Genomic DNA, 20,531 nt, shown 5'->3' with positions numbered 1-20,531 from the left:
TCGGCTCTCTTGCCAGCTTTGATTGCCAACTACTGCGTGCCGCACAGTGAAGAGGGATGTTAAAGTTGCCTCTGGGCTTTGTGGAAAGAAATCGCAAAATCCATTCCATCAGCTACATTCTGTCAATGTGGCGAGCTAGTGCTAATTGCTCTGGGTCCTCTCTCAGAAAGTCCATTGCTTGACACGTGGAAGGCTATGTATGTTTCAGAACCCCCTTTGCAGCTGGACAGGGTCACATGACCAGTTTGGGGCCACAGGCTGTGATCAGTGTTAACATGTTCCACTTAACTGTCCACATGCACCTGTCCATGTCTCTTCTCTACAACTGTGGTAAACCTTGAAGTCTCAAAGACTCCACGAGACAGGAGTAGACTAAACTGATGAGGTGCTCCTTGGAGAAGAGCAGCCCTGGAGAGACCCCTGCAACCAAGATGGAACGTGCAAGGATGAGACATAAATGATGGTTGGTTAAGACACAGAGATTTTGTGACTGCATTATAGCCCAGCCTGCTGTAACTTCTACACTGACTCCTAGAGCAGGAGCAGGTGTTTCTTATGGGTCACAAGTGAATATTCAGGAACACTGCCTGATCTTTCATTTAAAACATCTACCAACCCCACTGTGAATTTCCATCTAGTGTAATAAGAATTCTTGTGTTCACATTGCTGATCTTCATTGTGATTATTACCAACTGTGACTAGCACTTTGGCTCATACCTGGCTCCTTTATCCTTTCTCTGCTCTTTTCTTAAGGACACATATGTTCCAAAGCAAACTTGACATCTCATGATAATAAATACAATGTGCTTCTATAAAAGCCAAAGGAAAAGTTGCCACCACTGTGGCTCTTTTCAATGCCTGTAAGCAAGCTAACATTTTGAACTTTCATTTGTTTCAGTCACAGGGCCACTTGTATTTGGTAAATGAACTATACTTGTTGTCAATGACATCAGGGAGATTCTTTCCACAATTTTACATATCTGTAACAACAGGCTTCCAATAGGAAAGATGTCTAACATTGGAACAAATGATCATTTGAGAACAAAAGCTTATGCTTCCACTTACTAGATGCTAGGAATTTTTCCATGAGCTTTACCGGTATCAACGTGTGCAATATCCCCAATGGTCTTGGAATTTTTACTGTCATTTGACAGAAAAAAAACTTTACATGCTTGCAAAAAACACTGATCTTTTATTGTCATAAACTAGAATAGAGTCCTCAGATGAAACATAGAATGAGCAACTGAATTTTCAGACAAATAAGACTTAAAAGTAAATATGTGCCATGTATCATGTGGGATATACTTATACTAAACAAATTTAACTAAAATTTACCAAGAACCAATTTTGCATTTTCCATCTTTCCTTTGCTCTATTCTTTTACAACTGTTAATCCTAGTAATTTCACAACATCTTCACTGAAGAAACAGATATTAAAATACTCTAAAATCTAACAAAAAAGATGAATTTATTTGAAATTCAAATTTACCTGGACTCCTGTATTCTTATTTGCTTAATCTGGCAACTGAAAATTAGAAGCAAGATTTGAAATTTTCATCAGTACTCAGTATTTGTAACTTAATTAAGCAGCTAAGTGGACGATACATGTCTCTATCAAAAACAGTTAAAGAATGAGGAAAAATAAAATCTTTCACTCTAGTCTATGATAAAATGCCAAAATACATTTCATTTTAAAATGTGCTTTTCCTTTTCCTTTCCTATTTCTCAGCCTGCACCATTTGAGAAGGATCCAGATGTTGATATGTGATTCTGCTAGCTGCCACCTTTCACGTCTAAATTGGTGAAAGTCCTATCTGTGAGTCTCTAAGGCATTCACTCTGTTTGAATTTGGGGGTGAGATGGTTCGCAAAGAAGAAGAATTTTTTTTTCTTTTTATTACTTCTACAACATGAATATTCTAGCTCAGGCAGAGATGAAAGGACATAATAAATAGGAAACATTGCTCTCCCAATGTATTCCTGAAAAAGTCCTTGTCAATCATATTCAGTAAAGTGCATCAAAAATAATGCTTACCCTGGCAGGAGCCTGTGCAGAGTTTAACATTCTGGGGACAAATAATGAAATAGGTGTAGAGTGAGACTAATAAAATGTTCAAATCTGAGGTTCCTCCGAATAAAGTGCTTTCAGAGACTCTTAATAACATCGTTTTAAACTCTTGGTCTCCCTTCTGGGGTCTGTTTCATGCAGGGCAGTGAGTTATTGCCAACAAGTTAATATCTACTCTCAGCCTGAGAACAGTATGCCTCCCATAGCCATTCATCAAGAGCTTCAAAACAATGTGTTTATCTTTCTGCTTGTTGTGAATATTAATAAATTAGGATCTTTAAACTGTCTAGAAAGAAGTAAGAAATAACTGCCAAGAGGTTCGGTGCCGATGATGTATTTACATACATTAGAGAAGTACCATTATCAGTAATTAATGGTGCTTTTACATCTCAAAATGCATTGCAATTGACTACCGATTTGTTTTGGAGGTGTTTGCAATCATAAAATAAATCTCATCCTAAATGGATACTTAGTAATTTTTAATAATTTTAAACTGTGATGCTCTATTAATGCTTTAGCAATAACACACTGTTTTATGAAGACAGTTTTTTTTTTAATTTAGACTTTTTATTGGACTTTATTAAAGTTAATGAGACTGCATTACTTATGTTCTATCTTAATTCAGAATGTTTTTAAAGGTCACAAAGGCTAATTTAAAAATTTGTATTTTGGAAAAAGCAAATTCAGTCAGTTAATGACTGTACAATTAAAATGTAATTCTACTACGTTCTTTTATTGGTTCACTAATTTTTAAAGGAACCCACGTTTAGTAACGTAGTATGTCTTTGTGAGCACTTTTTAACATGAAAAGTTTAGGACATATCACTGTTAGGAAGTAGAATGGACAGAATGCTGAGGAGAATTTCATCAACTCCCATTCTCTTCTGGACTTTGTGTGCCTTTAGAAGGCGATGGCACCCCACTCCAGTACTCTTGCCTGGAGAATCCCATGGACGGAGGAGCCTGGTAGGCTGCAGTCCATGGGGTCGCTAAGAGTCGGACACGACTGAGCGACTTCACTTTCACTTTTCACTTTCATGCATTGGAGAAGGAAATGGCAACCCACTCCAGTGTTCTTGCCTGGGGAATCCCAGGGATGGGGGAGCCTGGTGGGCTGTCATCTCTGGGGTCGCACAGAGTTGGAAGTACTCCGGTGGCTCAGTGGTAAAGAATTCACCTCCAACGCAGGAGACACAGGAGATGTGGGTTTGATCCCTGGGTGGGAAGATCCCTTGGTAGAGGGCATGGCAACCCACTCCAGTATTCTTGCCTGGAGAACCCCATGAACAGAGGGGCCTGGCAGGCTACAGTCCAAGGGGCCACAAAGAGTCAGACACTACTGAAGCAACTTGGCACGCAGAGGGCACAGTGCGTAGGAACTACCCTGAAGGATATGTATACAACTTAGCTTCTACAAAAATTAAAATTAGAAAACATATCTAAGTCAACACATCTTGCAATATTTCACTAGTGACTTCCGTCTCCTTTTGGTTGAGAAAACTAAGAGGAAAATGAAAAATATATTTGCTTTGAGGGTACTTAGGCCATGTGGAATAGAAATTTGAGCTAAAATACTTAACCCTTTCCACAGCCTTTCCATGCAAGATGGAAACTATAAAAACAGATTGCAGCAATCCTGACATGAGTTACTAAGATATCATTTGTAAGTCTCTTCAATGTCTCTTTCAGTCTATCTTATTTCCAGTAGGAACAACTGTTCAACCCTTTGAGTAGTTCTCCACAACCATTCCTCACATCAATATATGTGCAAAATTAAACTGAGTTTCTTTGAACTGTTCACAATATGTTGAGAGAGTTTATAAGGCAATAATTCTAAATATACAACAAAAAACCAAATGTTTCACGATTTTACAAATTTAAGGAAATACGTAGGAGGAGTACCAAACACATTTGGCATGTTTAAAAATACACTTGATGCTTGTCAGCTCTCAAACAGCACAGACATATTGTTTGCATTATCAATAATAACAGGAAAATCACAAAGAATTAATCATGAGTATCTGCCTTCATCTTAGGATCACAATAACAAGACCTACATGCTGCATTTCTCTTGTGGTGAGGCAAAAGGAGTCAGACTGCTACTGCTGCTAAGTCGCTTCAGTCGTGTCCGACTCTGTGCGACCCCATAGACGGCAGCCCACCAGGCTGCCCCATCCCTGGGATTCTCCAGGCAAGAACACTGGAGTGGGTTGCCATTTCCTGCTCCAATGCATGAAAGTGAAAAGTGAGAGTGAAGTCACTCAGTCGTGTCCGACCCTTAGCATGAACTGCAACCTACCAGGCTCCTCCATTCATGGGATTTTCCAGGCAAGAGTACTGGAGTGGGGTGCCATTGCCTTAAGGAGTCAGACACAACTTAGCAAATCTGAACAACAGCAACAACAAAAATATAACACGTGAATATTATGAAGACAAAGCTACTCATTTTTATGTGTTCTTAAAGAATTTTAAATCAAGATAGCACATCCTCCTTTTGACATGGATATTTCCTTCTACCCCACACAACAAAGATGAGAGCATAAACAGAAATTTTTGATACATCTGAATAACTAAATGTACGTATGCTGACTGCAACAATGCTCTCAGGATAAGAAGATAAGGAACCAGTATAGAAATGTATCTCCAGTAAAGTATCTCCTCAAATTATAACTTCTTTAATATCTACAGAAAAATCTCATTTCTAAAAAGTGGCAAATTCCCACATCATTTTGTCATTTGACCTTTGACTTCTGTCCCTTTGACACTCCCTAACTCCAAAATACAGGATTGATACTGATGGTTCCAACCTCTCATCTGCTCAGAACAAGGCAGTGAGATGATACCCAATAAAAGACCTGAACATTTCAACTCCATCGTCACTGACGGAAGGCAATATGAACTCTAGGAAGAAAAGACTGAATGCCATGCTTGGATTTTTGCCATTGTGAAAGATTGGCCCTAATAGGTGTTTTATGACACTGATTTTTACTTTGAGTAGGTTTTTAAAATGATCCCTGCTACAGTTATAATGGATTCATGTGTCCTTAAACCTTTATAGGGAATAGCAGGCAAATCTTTTCACAAGCTACATGGCAGTGTTGTTGTTTTGTTCCCAGAGGGAAGAGATACTTGACCAAGTATTGTACAGCCTTTCTATTCCTAGGGTCAGTAAAAGCTTGTCGTGATCCCGGACAAAAACTGTAATAGTTGATTTTCTGTGATAGAGATTCCTGGAGGTCGTATTCTGCATGTGCCCAGACTCTTAAGGCAACCACGGCTGATCAAGGTGGTCAAAGTGAGGGCACTGCTATGTTCAAGACACGCTGGTGGTGCGTGGTCACGCTAATCATTACTGATGATACAACAGCTGCCAGCATTTACAGATGGAGTGCTCTGTCGTGTACACCATGCACAGGCCTTTAACGGGTGACCTCACTGTATCCCTACAACACCACTGTGAGTTAAAAACTAGTAGCAACAGTACTTCACAGGTGTAAAAATAAAGGCACAGGAGCTACCTGGCCCAGGGTCACTGGGAGTTCAACTCAAAGCCATTTGTTTGGTGAGCTCATGCTGCCCATCACCACAGTGCCAGCTGTGGGAGGAGTCAGACTCAAGTCAGTCCCCACTCCATCTCTTACACAACCTTGGGTAAGTTACTTAACATCACAAAGCCTCAGTGTCCTCATCTATCATTTGGTATCAGAAAAAAACTTTTCAAACTTTGAAATAGGCAGATGAGATTAACTGGATTCCTTCAGAAAAGTGTCACCAAGGCTGGGCATCACTTACTGTTTACAGGGCTATTTTACAACTGACATGAGAGAGTAAATTGTAAGAGCTGTTATGGATCAGCTAGACATTATGCTCTTTTGTGTCTTGCCCCAAAATCAATCAAATTGTATACACACACATGCATGTACACACACACAGAGACACAAACACACATATATTTTTATGAAAAAACCTTAAATTTGGGCTGATTTTAACGTCTTACTAGGTCCTTCACCCTCAAATAATGAGCTGAGTAAGATCCTGAATTGTCTTTATAATCGTACAACAGCCATGAATCTGCCCTTCTGCAAACTGATTTTTAACACTAGATATTTCAAGAATTAAATGAGACAATACATATGAAATTTTCAGTGTAGGAGCTGTCACATATGATTCAACAAATGCCATTCATTACATCATTGCTATGATCATCTCAATAACTTATCACCACTACCATGCTATTAAAAATTTTTAATGTTAAGTATATTCTGTTTACTTATATTCAAATATTAACAGGGGTTAACACTGAAGAGTTAATAAGTAGTTCTGAGACTAGCTCCAAAATGACACTGTTACCCAGAGCTGAAGCTACTTTATAATCTGGCCTTGAGAGCGGTTATCTTGCAAACCACACACAGAACAGAAATGGCAATTTTAAGGAATACATTTTTGATGCACAGAAGGTTGTGTATCAGCCGGCTGCCCGTCACCTCTGTTAAGCAGGATTCATTAGAGTGATAATTGACAGTTGCTTCCCCCTCTAAGTGATTGCTCTGTAGTTCCATTATGTTCTATCAAGGAAGTCCTAGTCATTAATTACCAGTAAACTGAGCACCAACTTTGCTCGCAGCAGAAGGGTTGGACCTGTTCATTGTGGGGTGGTGAGGTAGCAGGGAGAGGGTGAACTCCATGGTGCAGGAGACTCACAGTGACCGGATGTTACTACAGGCCTGGGTGGGGATGGACACTGCTTCTGCAAGGATGAGAGACCTCTGCTTTTGAGGCTTCTACTCCACTTAGAAAAGCAAAAAGGAAGAAATCTCAAACCAGCGGCCCAAAAAGTATGGTTCACATTAAAAAAAAAAAAAAAAAACTTTGAACATGAAAAAATAAAATCAAAGTACTTAAACTATTCCTGAAGTAACAACAAAACTTTTTTTTTCCTTTAGTTAAATTGAAAGTGTGTGGCAGGTGAGTATAACAGAGGGTTTTTTGCATTTCCAACTAAAACACTTCTGTAACTCTCCTCTTTGGGAAATAATAAGTCTAAACTAGGCCTTTTGTGAAGATGCAAGCTGAGACCCAAGGGTTGAGCCCTCTTCTCTCACCCCTCAGACCCTGAGCTCTGATTTTTAGCCAGCCCTCCGACATCCTGTGCCCCAGTGCTGGTCTCAAACCTGCTTGTTTTGTCTTTCACGATTGAGCCATTAGGGGCTCTTTTGAGAGATCCTGGGAAACACATCCTAGCTGCTCTCCAACTTCTTCCATTAGTTCCAGCCATCCCCGCAGCCACAATGGTCTCCTGGTTTTTCCGATTCCTGCCATATATTACCTGTTATAATTTTTCTGAATGCACTTAATCATACAAGCTATCAGTCGGTTTCACATCCAGGCATCTCACCTCATCAATAAGACTGTACCTTCCTAAAGACAAGGACACAGCTTCGGAGGATAATTAAGAATTACAGAGCGCCACTGCTTTGAAATCTGTCTGGCCATGTGGGCACTTGGCAGAGCAGACAAGCAAGAACCACCTCTGTTTATTCCTCCAGCATTCCTCTGCCATATGAAAGGAAGATCACTGCTTTTTCAAAATGTCTTTAAAAGTATTTATAGATTTCTGGCTTCCATAGGGACTAAGACCTACCACTAGAAGCCTCTGGACTCCCTGGTACATGCAAACATCTGCTGGTAACTGAGTACCTGTTCTACAGGGATTTTCAAAAGAGGATCCTGGGTTTCTTTCAAGATCAAAAAAGAGCAGTGCTCTCGAAGTCGCAAAGCAGTCTCAAAGAGACTAGTGCTGAAAGGTGGGAGGATTCAGCTAACAGGGCCAAGAGGACAAGAACTGGGTAGAGATTAAGGTCAACCAAAGACCAAGTGAGAAAGGCGAATCACTACTATATCTGGAGCAAGGGCAGGTATCATAGAAAAGGGGCAGACCAAAAGTCCTGAGGGACAAGGGCAGAGAGAGAGAGCTCCAGGAACTAGAGAATACTGGAGGCTCCAGCTTGGCCCAAGCTGGCCTTACATAGGCACAGCCCCTAAGGCAAAAGCACTCCAGGAATTCTGGAAACAAAGGGGCACAATCAGAGGAGAGAAGGAAAAATGGGGTCATTTCAAAACTTTTACTTTGGAATTAATTTCAATATATCCCCCAATTTCAAGAACTAGAATAGCATAAGGAACATCCATCTACACCCCAGATCCATCTATTGTTAACATTTTTCCTATCTGCTTATCATTTGCACTTTCTCCCTATACACACACTATTTATTTCCTGCCCTTATTTTGAAAATAAGTTTCATTCAGTACACATTTATGAATAAGGACAGTCTCTCTTACCACCACAGTACAGCAAGCAACTTCAGTAAATGTAACATTGGTACCATGTTTTATCTAATCAACCAACTTCTCTTTCCCATTTTTGTCCATTAACCAGCAATGTCCCTTATGACATGCTCTTGGTCCAGTGTAAGACTCAGCATACAATCTCGTTTATTTAGTGGTCATCTCTGTAATCCCCTTTGATCTCAAACATTTCTTTGTCTCTCTCTGACTTCTGTTTCACAGTATGTCCCTACTTCTATCTTCTACATACATTTTTTTTTTTAACAGAACTAGTCCTTATTGGGGTTTCTCTGATGTGTCCTGGAGATTGCATTTCTGTTACGTACTCCTTGGCTGAGCAGCACATTGGTCACTTTGTGCCCTTCTCAGGGCAGCACACCTGCAGGGACATGATGACTGCCTTTCACTGGTGATGTCAATTCTGATCACTGGTCAAGGTGTCGTCAGCTTTCTGCACTGTAGTGTTAGCATTTTTCCTAAACAGAAGACTGCTTAACATTCTGATTGTGTGTTAGACAGGAAGAGGATTTAAGTTCACGATGTTTTCGTTGCTTAATGACAAAGTATACACATTTTAAAAAGCTTAAAGGTACGTTTTGTTTTAAACAATGACACAAGTTTAGGACCTGCACATAATTGTTCACTTTGCACTGTCTACCACTCTGTGCTGTGAGCTTTCATTATGCAAAAGCTGTGGTTCAAGAGCCATTGTTTGTCTGTGCTCCTTCTCAATAAAAACAACACATACAATAACCAATGAATAAGCCCTTTGAAAAATCCAGTCCAGAGATGCATTTTCACATTTTAAAATGCATCACAGACTGTTCAAGCTAACTAAGAGACAATTTCAGTCAATTGATCTACATACCTGCTTTTATAGGTGAGAAAAATCTAGGCCTGGGGAGGAAAAAAGGATTGGTCCAAGGTTGTATAACACAATGGTTCTTTACTAACCCATTATGAAATCAATTTAAGGCGCCATGGCTGGTATGTTTTAAACTGAAACAAATATCTGAGGGCTCAGTATACAGCTAGGGTAAATACTGTTTGGTACAACTTTTGTTTTCATTACATGGGTTTATAAATACATACGTTCCCCTTTATGGGTAATGATATTAAATCTATTTCTTACTGAATGTCATGGTTAAAAACCTTAAAAAAAAAAAAAAAAAACTCCATAAAAACTTTGGTCTTCTAAATGAAGAACCAGTAGTCGCTCTACTAGAAAAATTCTCCTTTAACTTTTGTGTGAAAATAAAGGTTGAAATGTAGTTTCTGTTTCAAAAGTTCTGGGATGGGATCTGAGATTCTGTATTTTGCATTGGCCTGTGGGTAATGATAACAGTGAGGTTGGCTTGTTGACACCTTTGAAAAGCCTGATGGAAACACTACATCCTAGGAGGGACTGAGTTTATTGTGAAGACTATCTACATGAAGTAGGTATCAGATCTCTATCTATCTATCTACATATATAGTATATATTCATATTTAAATTGTTAACAAATTGATATATATATATATAGGCACACAATTCTAGAGTTGGACAACCACATTCATTTCCTCTCACTCATCTCTGACATATATATATATATATATATATATATATATATATATCCATTTGTTAACTATTTAAATATGATTAATTCTGGAAAAAGCTTAAATTAAAACAAAAACCGAAAAGCGTTCTATAGAGAATAAGCTCAACTCACAGCTGAGACAATGTGCTAACTCTGACAGTCCGAAGATCGTGGGGGCTTCTAGAATTCATGATACTCCACACACGAGACTCAGTGTATCAATAAGCCTGCCAGTTGAGATTGCTGCTGCTAAGTCACTTCAGTCGTGTCCCACTCTGTGTGACCCCATAGACAGCAGCCCACCAGGCTCCCCCATCCCTGGGATTCTCCAGGCAAGAACACTGGACTGGGTTGCCATTTCCTTCTCCAGTGCATGAAACTGAAAAGTGAAAGCAAAGTCGCTCAGTCGTGTCTGACTCAGCGACCTCATGGACTGTAGCCTACCAGGCTCCTCCGTCCATGGGATTTTCCAGGCAAGAATACTGGAGTGGGGTGCCATTGCCTTCTCCAAATTGAGGTTAGTTCCCCCAAATAACAGATGAGCAAACAAATTCAAACACCTTATTTTGTCCAAGGTTATACTGCTTGAGAGCAGAGGGGAATAGATCAGAATCCACCCAATCCCTAAGGTTTGTCATACTCACTGACTCACACACGGATATTATTCACTCACATGCTTTAGACTTGAGGTTTATTTAAACACACATACAGATATGCACATTGGCATTTTAATAAGCAATCTAGAGTATTCAAGGGTCAGAGATGAGTGAAAGGAAACAAATGTGCTCATCAGACTCTAGAATTGTGTGCCTTCTGATGCGGCTCAAGCAACGCCATTAACACTGTCTAAGTGACATGAAAGTCGCTCAGTCATGTCCAACTCTTTGCGACCCCATGGACTATACGGTCCATGGAATTCTCTAGGCCCGAATACTAGAGTGGATGCCCTTTTCCTTCTCCAGGGGAACTTCCCAACCCAGGGATTGAACCCAAGTCTCCTGCATTGCAGACGGATTCTTTACCAGCTGAGGTGCAAGGGAAGCCCAAGAATACTGGAATGGGTAGCCTATCCCTTCTCCAGCAGATCTTCCCGACCCAGGAATTGAACCTGGTCTCCTGCATTGCAGGCGGATTCTTTACCAACTGAGCTATCAGGGAAGCCCTGTCTAAATTAAAGGGGTCTCTTACAGATAGTCCCATTTGGGCTTCCCTGGTGGTCCATTGGCTAAGACTCCATGTTCCCAATGCAGGTGGCCTAGGTTTGGTCCCTGGTCAGGGAACTAGAGCCCACATGCCACATCTAAGACCCAGTGCAGTCAAATTAAAGATAAAAAATAAAAAAATAAAACAGTCCCATTCAATGGGGCGGGGGGGCGGGGAGGGGGGTCCGTGAAGTGGAGGAACTAACATAGAAGGCTGGGGGGATAGAGTGAGCAGCAAATGACAAGCATCACAAACAAGATTCCATCATCTACAACTTAGATTTCATGCGGTATATTTAGTTCAAATCCTGGCACTTTATACAAATAGGTTGTCATGTAAAGTGCAAACAACTCTCTTTTGACAAAGTGATACGGCTTTGAAGCTGGGTTGACGGCTTTATATACCGCAAAGCTCTTTAAGTGACAAATGAAAGCAGGGTCTTGAAATTATGGTGATATGGAATTACTACATAAATCCTTTCTGGTTCTGCAGGGGGTGGAGGGGAGGGAGCCAGAGGATAGCAGCATTTTGCAATTAATTGAAAAGAAAAATCTGAGAGGATGAGGCTAGATTTTTCTAATCTTGACTCTGTAGAATGGACTTTGAACTTCCTGGCACAGAAAATGAGATATGGCCCTGAAAATTTCAAATGAGATGTACAATGCTGCTTGAAGATCTGGCTAAAGTGCTTCTCTTGACCTAAATTATGCCAGGCATGAGCGTAATAATTATCTCTGATAGAGACATTGGGCGTGCTGACACTAAAACCTTTTGATATGTTTGATAATGCAGCTTTTTGTGTACACAAGCTGCTTTCCCAAGCTGTCCACATCAGTGGTGTGTTCGAATGGAGCTGAATAGTTTAAAAGGATCTGCTTTCATGCTGGTTTTATTTAGCTTGAATAAACATTTCCAGTCAATCTCAAATAAAACCTCACTTCATAAACGCAGCTGTTCTGTGCTCATCTCTTAATAAGGATTTGTACAGAGACCTGTTGGGTAACATAGCTCTGACAGATGATTAATAAGAGATATAGGATTTCTTTCTTAAAAAATCATACTTTGACTATAAGATGGCAAATTCATTATCCATGAATCAAAAGGAGCAAAGGATTTCAGTTGTATCAGAAGCCTTATCTGACTTCAATCTGACAGTTAACTCTAGGCCGTAAATGATTAAATAAAAGTCTAAGTTCATCCAAGCCTGGCAAAAATAAAACTCAAAGCCCAGAAACTTCAAATAACATAAGAAAAAGTCACTGACTTTTCAGCCTCAAAAAGAAATGCAGAGGAGATACCTGATATGATAGAAACTGTGATTTCAGATGGAGGGTCTCTTTTGCTGTGTGTGTTTTTCAGAACTAGATTTAAATTTTGCAATGCTTTCCAACAGGTAAGAAAGTTTTGAGAGTAATGTGACTGACTAACTTTTTAACAAAAACTTTAAAATCGGGATATAGCATCTGTACAGGGTGGCCACAGAATCTTTAACATCTCTCCCAATAAGAAGTAGGGGGGTCTGTCTTCTCTCTCCTTGAGTCTGGTGGGCTCAGTAAGTGCTCTGACCAAGAGAATTCAGCAGAACTTACTCCGCCCAGGTCTTAAGAAACCAATGTGTCCACTTGATCTCTTAAAAGAGCAGCTTTTACAGTCATACATTGCTCTAAGGTAAGAAGTCTGACCACCTTGAGGTCAACATGTCATGAAAAAGCCCATTTAGATAGTCGCAGGGAGGGAGGGGAGATAGAGAGAGAGAGAGGGACCTAACCAACTTTCCGCCACTGGAGTCCCTCCAGTCCCAGCAGCAGACTTCATTAAACTGAGATAAGCCAATCACTCCTGGAGTATCTTATCTGAATCCCTGCTCCACAGCCTTGCAAGGTGTAACAGCAACAAGCTGCTTTCAGCTGTTATGCTTTTGGGTGGTTATACACAGCAGTGAGTATCCGAATTACATAGGAAGGTGGGATAATCTTCCATGTTATTGTTGCCGTGTAGTTACAAAGTCTTGTCTGAGCCATTTGCGACTCCACGCACTGTAGCCTGCCAGGCTTCTCAGTCCATGGGATTTCCCAGGCAAGAATATTGGAGAGGGCTGCCATTTCCTCCTCCAGGGGATCTTGCCAACCCAGAGACTGAACCCACATGACCAGCATTGGCAGGAGGATTCTTTACCACTGAGCCACCTGGGAAGCCCAATCTTAACTTTACTGCTCTGCGTTTTTGCATTGGTATACACACTGGTAACCAGGCCCCAGATCATGAAGCACAGTGTTTCGATTACTCCAGAAGACTCCTCCTGCCGCTTTGCAGACAGTGCCCTTGTTAAACCTCCCTACTATCCCCGTGTGCGCACAAACACACACACAACTGCTATGCTGACTTCTATCTCCAGTGGTCAGTTCTGTCAGTTTCTAAGGTTTGCAATACTGTACCTCATACAGTAGGTACTCTTCAGCAGCTTCCATGCAACTGTCTGTGAGATTCATTAATGTTGCTGCATGGGGCAGTAGGTGGTATGCTTTAACAGCTGTGAAGTACCTCATTTATTACTCTACTACATTTATCCATTCGGTTGCTGATGGAAATTTGGGCTGCTTCCATTTTGGGCTTTTCTAAACAAAGCTGTTATGAATGTCCTTGTATAGTCTTTTGGTGGATAAATGCATTCAGTGTGGGGGTATAAACCTAGAGAAGGGCTTCTGAACTTCAGGGTGGGGTACATGTTAACCAAAGTATTAGTTCAGATTCTGACTACTTAGGGGTCTGCTCACCAGGGGTGTTTTGTTTTTTTTTTTCTATCCCTGTATCTAGTGAATATTCAGAAATAATCACAGGAAGCATTAAATTAAGCTATTTATGATTTGTCCTTCCATATTTGACCTCTTCTGACTGACCGCACAATAGTATTGTTGTCAACAATGTCTGCTGTCATGAAAATGACACTGTTCTTGGAAAAATCCTATCAGGCAAAGTCAACCTCTAAAATAGCATTGTAATAAATATGCAGAAATGTCACTTTTTGCATTAGCCCAAAGGTTTTGTATAGCTTAAGGATATGTGCAGTAAGCCAACTATAAAAATAGAAACTTGACAGTGGGGATGTATGTGTGTGTCGAAATAATATTACTCTTTCTGGGAGTATGGCAGAAAAAATGACACTACAACCACCAGCATGATTTTTATAGATCTGCCTCTTTGCCAGATGTCACCTTTTATAAACTGCTTTATAAAAATACGACAGTATAAGTGCAATAGTGTGTTTATTGCTTGATAAACTTTAGTAATAAACTTAAGATAGGCTAGAAATTAAAGCCTTAGAGAGCCTATTCATTAAGAATCTAGGACAAGTGAATAAGCAAAAAAATGCCAACCATTAAATCCTCAGTGTGTGCGGATCAAGCAAGCACTATTTCTTAGTAGGTGTGTCTTACAGAAATATCTGCCAGTTGCCTTGTCATTGAGCTAAACACATTGCCGCCATAGCCAAAGGATGCTGGCTGCAATGCTACCAATTTGAGTGGAATCCATGAACCTTACAATTGCCATAGCTCCCTCAAAACACATAAAGCCTTTTTCTAAAGTGTTCTTTAACTCAGCATGGCCTATCTTCAAATGGCAAATGGTGTTTCTGATAACGGTTTTTCAAAAAAACCTTCAGGAATTTCTTAAAATAATTTCATAAAACACACTACTTTCTTTATTGAGAGGATATATATAGCAGTGTTTCTTCAAGAATATCCTGACAATCATTGAATTACCTAAGCTATGCTGTGCTCAGTCATGTTCAATACTTTGTAACCCCCTGGAATGTAAGCCCACCCGGCTTCTCTGTCCATGGAATCTTCCAGGTGAGAATACTGGAGTGCATTGCTATTTCCTCCTCCAGGGGGTCTTCCCAACCCAGGAATCAAACCCTTCTCTTTCGTCTCCTGCATTGGCACGCAGATTCTTTACCACTGTGCCACCTGGGAAGCCCTGAATTATTGATAGTGATTGCTAAAAACAGAAATTCCAGAGGCTACTCTTAATTGATTGAAGCAAAATCTCTGAGGTAAGAGGTCCAAGAAGTAACTCCAATAGGAGAACGTATAAACCACAATATCCAGGAATCTTATGATAAATTTCAGGGCAAAGTATATGGTTCCAGCAGGGTGTCAGTTTTAGGTGGATAATACATATTCTCACTCTTTTACTCAACTTGTTTTTAATTTTAAAAAAATCAAACAATTTGTATCAATTTTAAAAGTCCTGTTTTTTTTTTTTTTTTCCTTATAGGTGCATATGAGAATTGACAAAACAAAGTTTGGTTAAGGACTTTCGAAAATCAGTCCCCATAACAATTTCCCTTGCTAAACTTCCTGAGGATTCCATGTATCCTGAGACTGACATTCATAATCTTTGATAAACATGGAATACAGCCATTATTAAAATTAAACCATCCCTTTATCAGAGGGTCTGGTAGAATTCCTCTGCTGCTCATTAGATTTTTCTGTTGCTTACTACTCAGTGAATCCCATTCGTACTCAAGTATTGTAATAGTTAACTACCACAAAGCTACCAATACATAGATTTGGTGGTATGGAAGCACATAAAAATGCTGCTAAATAAAATAATGATACTACTTTTCCATTAGCAAATTACTGTACCAATGTGACAACCAATACGTTGGAAAAACTGTCAAAACATCCTGGGTGCTACAGAACAGCGTTACTGCAAATTACTATACTATTCCAAGATTCCATATCAGCCATCTAAAAATGCTCAATACCTCATGACACAAATGTGGCAACAAAGCGGTTACAGGACTTTTTGGACCAGAGAGATCCTGAAATTTCTGCCCCCTACTCCATCCTCCCATTCCCGCCCCCGTCCAAATCCCAGTAAGACGCCTTGAGTTCCTGACTCTTTACTTGCAAATTAAAACAAAGCAGTGGCCGAAACAAAGGCAGGCTCAATTTCAGCTAGCTTTAATTTTCTTCTCCAAAAAGAATAGCACTGAATCAAGAGTGAAGTAGAAATCAGAAAAAAAAAAAAAAAAACAACCGTGGGGCAACTTGAAGAGAAAGGTACGGGAATAGCAGAGGAAACACATTCAGTTGTTTTAAAAAAAAAAAAAGAGAGAGAGAGAGAAAAAAAAAAAGGAAAAATAACCTTCAGGAAGCAGTGAAATACATCAAGTAAATTCCTCCCAAGTCTCTGTTCCTTTGGGCCTTGTCACAACACACGCACCTCACCAGAAGGTCAGCACCACAACTGCTAGCATCCTGATCATGAAATGCAGTGGAGAGAACCCTGCATTCCTGGTCAGCAGAACTATACCCCGTTAGACTGAAGTTTCGGAGAAGGCAATGGCACCCCACTCCAGTACTCTTGCTTGGAAAATCCCTTGGACGGAGGAGCCTGTTAGGCTATAATCCATGGGGTCGCTAAGAGTCGGACACGACTGAGTGACTTCACTTTCACTTGTCACTTTCATGCATTAGAGAAGGAAATGGCAGCCCACTCCAGTGTTCTTGCCTGGAGAATCCCAGGGATGGGGGAGCCTGGTGGGCTGCCGTCTATGGGGTTGCACAGAGTAGGACACGACTGAAGCGACTTAGCCTAGCATAGACTGAAGTTTATGAATCTCTGTGTTAGGTTCCTATTACTGCTGTAACAAGTTCCTGTAAACATAGTGGTTTAGAATGACACAAATTTATCCTCTTACAGTTTTGGAGACCAGAGGTCCAAAGTCAGCTTCACAGGGCTGAAGGTAAGGTGTTGACTGAGCTGGTTCCTTCTGGAGGGTCTAAGGGGGAAATTGATTTCCACAGTTTTTCCAGTTTCCAGTGGCTGTCTGCACTCCTTGTTCTGTGACCCATTCGGCAATCTTCAGGGAGCATCACTCCAGTCTCTGCTTCTGTTGTCCTGTTTCCTCCTAATACTGACTCTCTTGCCTTCCTCTTAAAAAGGCCCTTTGATAATGCTGTGCCCACCAAGATGACTCAGGGTATCTCCTTATCTCAAGATTCTGAATTTGGGGCAGCTTCCCTTGTGGGTCAGCTAGTAAAGAATCTGCCAATGTGAGAGACCTGGGTTCGATCCCTGGGTTGGGAAGATCCCCTGAAGAAGGGAAAGGCTACCCACTCCGGTATTCTGGCCTGGAGAATTCCGTGGACTGTATAGTCCATGGAGTTGCAAAGAGTCGGACACAACTGAGCAACTTTCACTTTCACTGGAAGGCCAAGGATTAAGAATCTGCCTTCCAATGAAGGGAACATGGTTTTGATCTCTGGTCAGGGAACTAATATCCCACATGCCACTGAGCAATGAAGCCTACCAGCCACAACTAGAGTCTGTGTGTCACAATGAAAGATCCCACATAACTCAATGAAGAACCCACGTGCTACAACTAAGATTTGTCACAGCCAAATAAATGAATATTTTTCAAAATATTCTAAATTAAATCACATCTGTGAAGACCCTTCTGCCATATAAGGCAATATTGACAGGTTCCAGGAACTAAGATGTGAATATATTTGCAGGCCATTACTCAACCTCCATAATCTCTGAATTTTCCTTTTAATTCTTAATCATTTACTCATTCACCCACCCACCCACCTACTCCTCCTTCACTCTACAGGAATTGGTCAGGCCATACAGCTGAACAAACTGCATGCTGTGAACTTTCAAAAGACATGCTGACTAATTCTGATCAATACGCAAAATTGATCTTTACTTCAATTGAGTATGCATTCTGGCAGGATGATGTTTCTTAGAAACAAACAAACAAACAAACATTAAGCAGAGGAGGAGATGGTATACTGTATAGATTAGGATAACTAGCTGCCAGTAAAAGGGCAGAGACAGTGCTTGACATTAAAGTGGTATCTAGAGAAATGCATCAGATTTTCTGGAATGTGTAGACTGTGTTTACAGGAAGATACAGGAATTTCCCTTATGAGCATGTAAAAGACCATGGCAAGGACAGCAAGTGGCCCAACTGGAACTGTAGCAGGGCCATGGGGAGATCAGTTAGATAAAATAACTGGGGAAGCATCCAGAGATGCTGGGGAAGTTGCTGCTCTGCAGTGTGACTGTACTGTGATTATCACATGTTTTGGGTTGCTGACTTTTTTTTTTTCATAGCAACATGGACCTTAGTCCTGGGGAGAGGCATCTTTCCATAATCTTTTGGGTGAAGGCTGGGGAGGTGGAGTAGAAATGCCTACACATAACAGGATTCTGTTGGGAAGAAAAAGAGGGAAACTCTTCCAGATAGTCCACTAAGAGGGGGCACCACAGAATCTCTGCACACACACACAGTCACTTGGGCTCTTCTGCAGCTCAGTTTAAAGTGTTCCACAGGATGGCAGTTTCCACTCGAATTTCTCAAACACAAGTTCTCTCTCAAGTGAATGTCCATATGCACCTATCAGTTCATATTTCAAGTAAAACCATGTAAAGCAAACTTTTCAAATTCAGTAAAAAATCATCCGGCCATTCTCACATGTTCACACTGTTTATGTAGAAATGAAAACAATGACCGTGTGAAGCTCCACCTTTACTTTCTGTTTCTTTATCCTGTGTAAGGTCCGAGAAGCAAGCACGGCCACTAAGGGACAAGAAGAGCTGGAGGAGGCGGGGGCAGGGACATGGTGGAAATATCACTGTGAGCCAATGGTGGCTGAGAAAGTACTTTCAGGACAAAACCTCAAGATAAAATTTGAGTGCCGCAAGTAAACACAAATGAAGCAATAGCAAGTGACAAAAAGTGGCGAACTAGAGATAAATTTTCTTCTGTACTTTTAAACATATCACAAATAGTCTCCAATAAAGAAGCATCTTAACAGGTGCACAGTAAAAATAATGCTTTTTACTTTGATTTAAATTCTTGTGTTACGCCTTGTCCAATAACTATGTATATCCTGACTGTTACATTTGAATTAGGTGGCAATTCTCTTCCTTGTATCAATTTCAGGCATTTATGTAAATCTTAAAAAAATGATTAAGTTATTGAACTGAACTAAAAACACCCAATCAAATAAACACACACACATTTCTATAAACTGTGTGCAATAAATCAAAAATTACAAGTGACATACAAGGAAAGATGGATATTTATAATTAGTGAGATTATAAATTTGAAATAAGGGGACATATTAATATTTTAATCTTTCTAATAATTCTTCCAAATTACCTAATATTTTTATATCAGCAAATATTGCCTCAAGGACTCAAATGAAACCCAAATCATAATGATCACCCATTTAACTAATTTATTAAATCAAACATGTTCAATTATACACTAAATCTAATGATATGGCCAGAATGATGGCAGAGTAACAAATTTCAGTGAGAATTAGGAATATTAAAGGTCTTTTAACTTGTTATCTGTTGAATCTGGGATACCCCAAAACATACCCCAAACATGCCTGGCCCAATTACTTCTGTAGGATCGGGACTTTCCCAACCAAATATAATAGTTACCCTAGCATTTGCTACATGGTACCCAGCTTTCAAAAGACAGCCAGTATCTCATCTAATCTGTCCAGCAAGTTGAAAGAGAGGTGTTCCTGTCCCCGCTTTTGAGATGAGGAATCAAGCACTGAGAGATTCAATAACTTACTCATGATTATAGAACTAGTGAGTCACAGAAGAACCCCGAAGTCTGGAGAGAAATTGCTAGAATCCAAGGACTTCCTATATATAAAAGGTATCCAACAGGGCTTCTCAACACTGATTCCACATCAGAATTTCCCATGGATGTTTTTAGAAACATGCTTGTTCAGGAAGCAACCACAGAAATACCGTGGTCTCAGCGTCTTGTTCTAATTATACATCATGCGATCATGATGCCTACCACATGTACAGAAGTCCTAGTCTCTGTATTTCAAGAGATGGTGGAATATATGAGGACTAAAAATTCTGTTTCTTTTTTTTTTTTTTTTAGTAATACTACATCACGATGGCATTATAACTCCATGAAATAGAGGGCATGCCTACATGTTAAGGTGCTTTCACCTATGTGACCACAAGTGACATCTCAGCTTGTCAGGGTAACAGGGAAAGACTGACTGTTATACACAATTCAGGTCTGAGCCAACGGCACAAAGGAAGCATCAACTTCTTGATCTTGGACGTAACTCCAACATTCTATCAGCCAGTCCTTCTGTTGCATTAACAAGATGTCAGAGGCCCAGGGAGGAACACCAGATTGTTCAGTATCAGTCAGCTAGAAACCCAGGGTACATGGGCTTCCCTGGTGACTCAGATGGTAAAGAATCCACCTGCAATGCGGGAGACCTGGGTTTGATCCCTGGGTTGGGAAGATCCCCTGGAGGAGGGCATGGCAAC

The 20,531-nt window shown here is 40.4% G+C and overlaps 1 protein-coding gene and 1 long non-coding RNA gene across 10 annotated transcripts in view; both read right to left on the bottom strand.

The window, feature by feature from the left end:
* The window catches only part of FHIT (fragile histidine triad diadenosine triphosphatase), a 1,527,031-nt gene that overhangs the window by 595,816 nt on the left and 910,684 nt on the right, over nucleotides 1-20,531 (bottom strand). The gene's annotated exons all lie outside the window — the stretch shown is intronic.
* Nucleotides 1-20,531, bottom strand: part of LOC139178608 (uncharacterized) — a 41,659-nt gene that overhangs the window by 19,467 nt on the left and 1,661 nt on the right. The window contains exon 2 of the long non-coding RNA XR_011562997.1: nucleotides 1-20,531. This exon is cut by the window's left edge and continues 19,467 nt beyond it. This is a non-coding gene — a long non-coding RNA (uncharacterized lncRNA).

Source organism: Bos indicus, chromosome 22, assembly GCF_029378745.1.
Source record: "Bos indicus isolate NIAB-ARS_2022 breed Sahiwal x Tharparkar chromosome 22, NIAB-ARS_B.indTharparkar_mat_pri_1.0, whole genome shotgun sequence".
NCBI lineage: Eukaryota > Metazoa > Chordata > Mammalia > Artiodactyla > Bovidae > Bos > Bos indicus.
The sequence above is the reverse complement of the archived record's forward strand: the minus strand, read 5'-3'. Positions and strand labels throughout refer to the sequence as shown.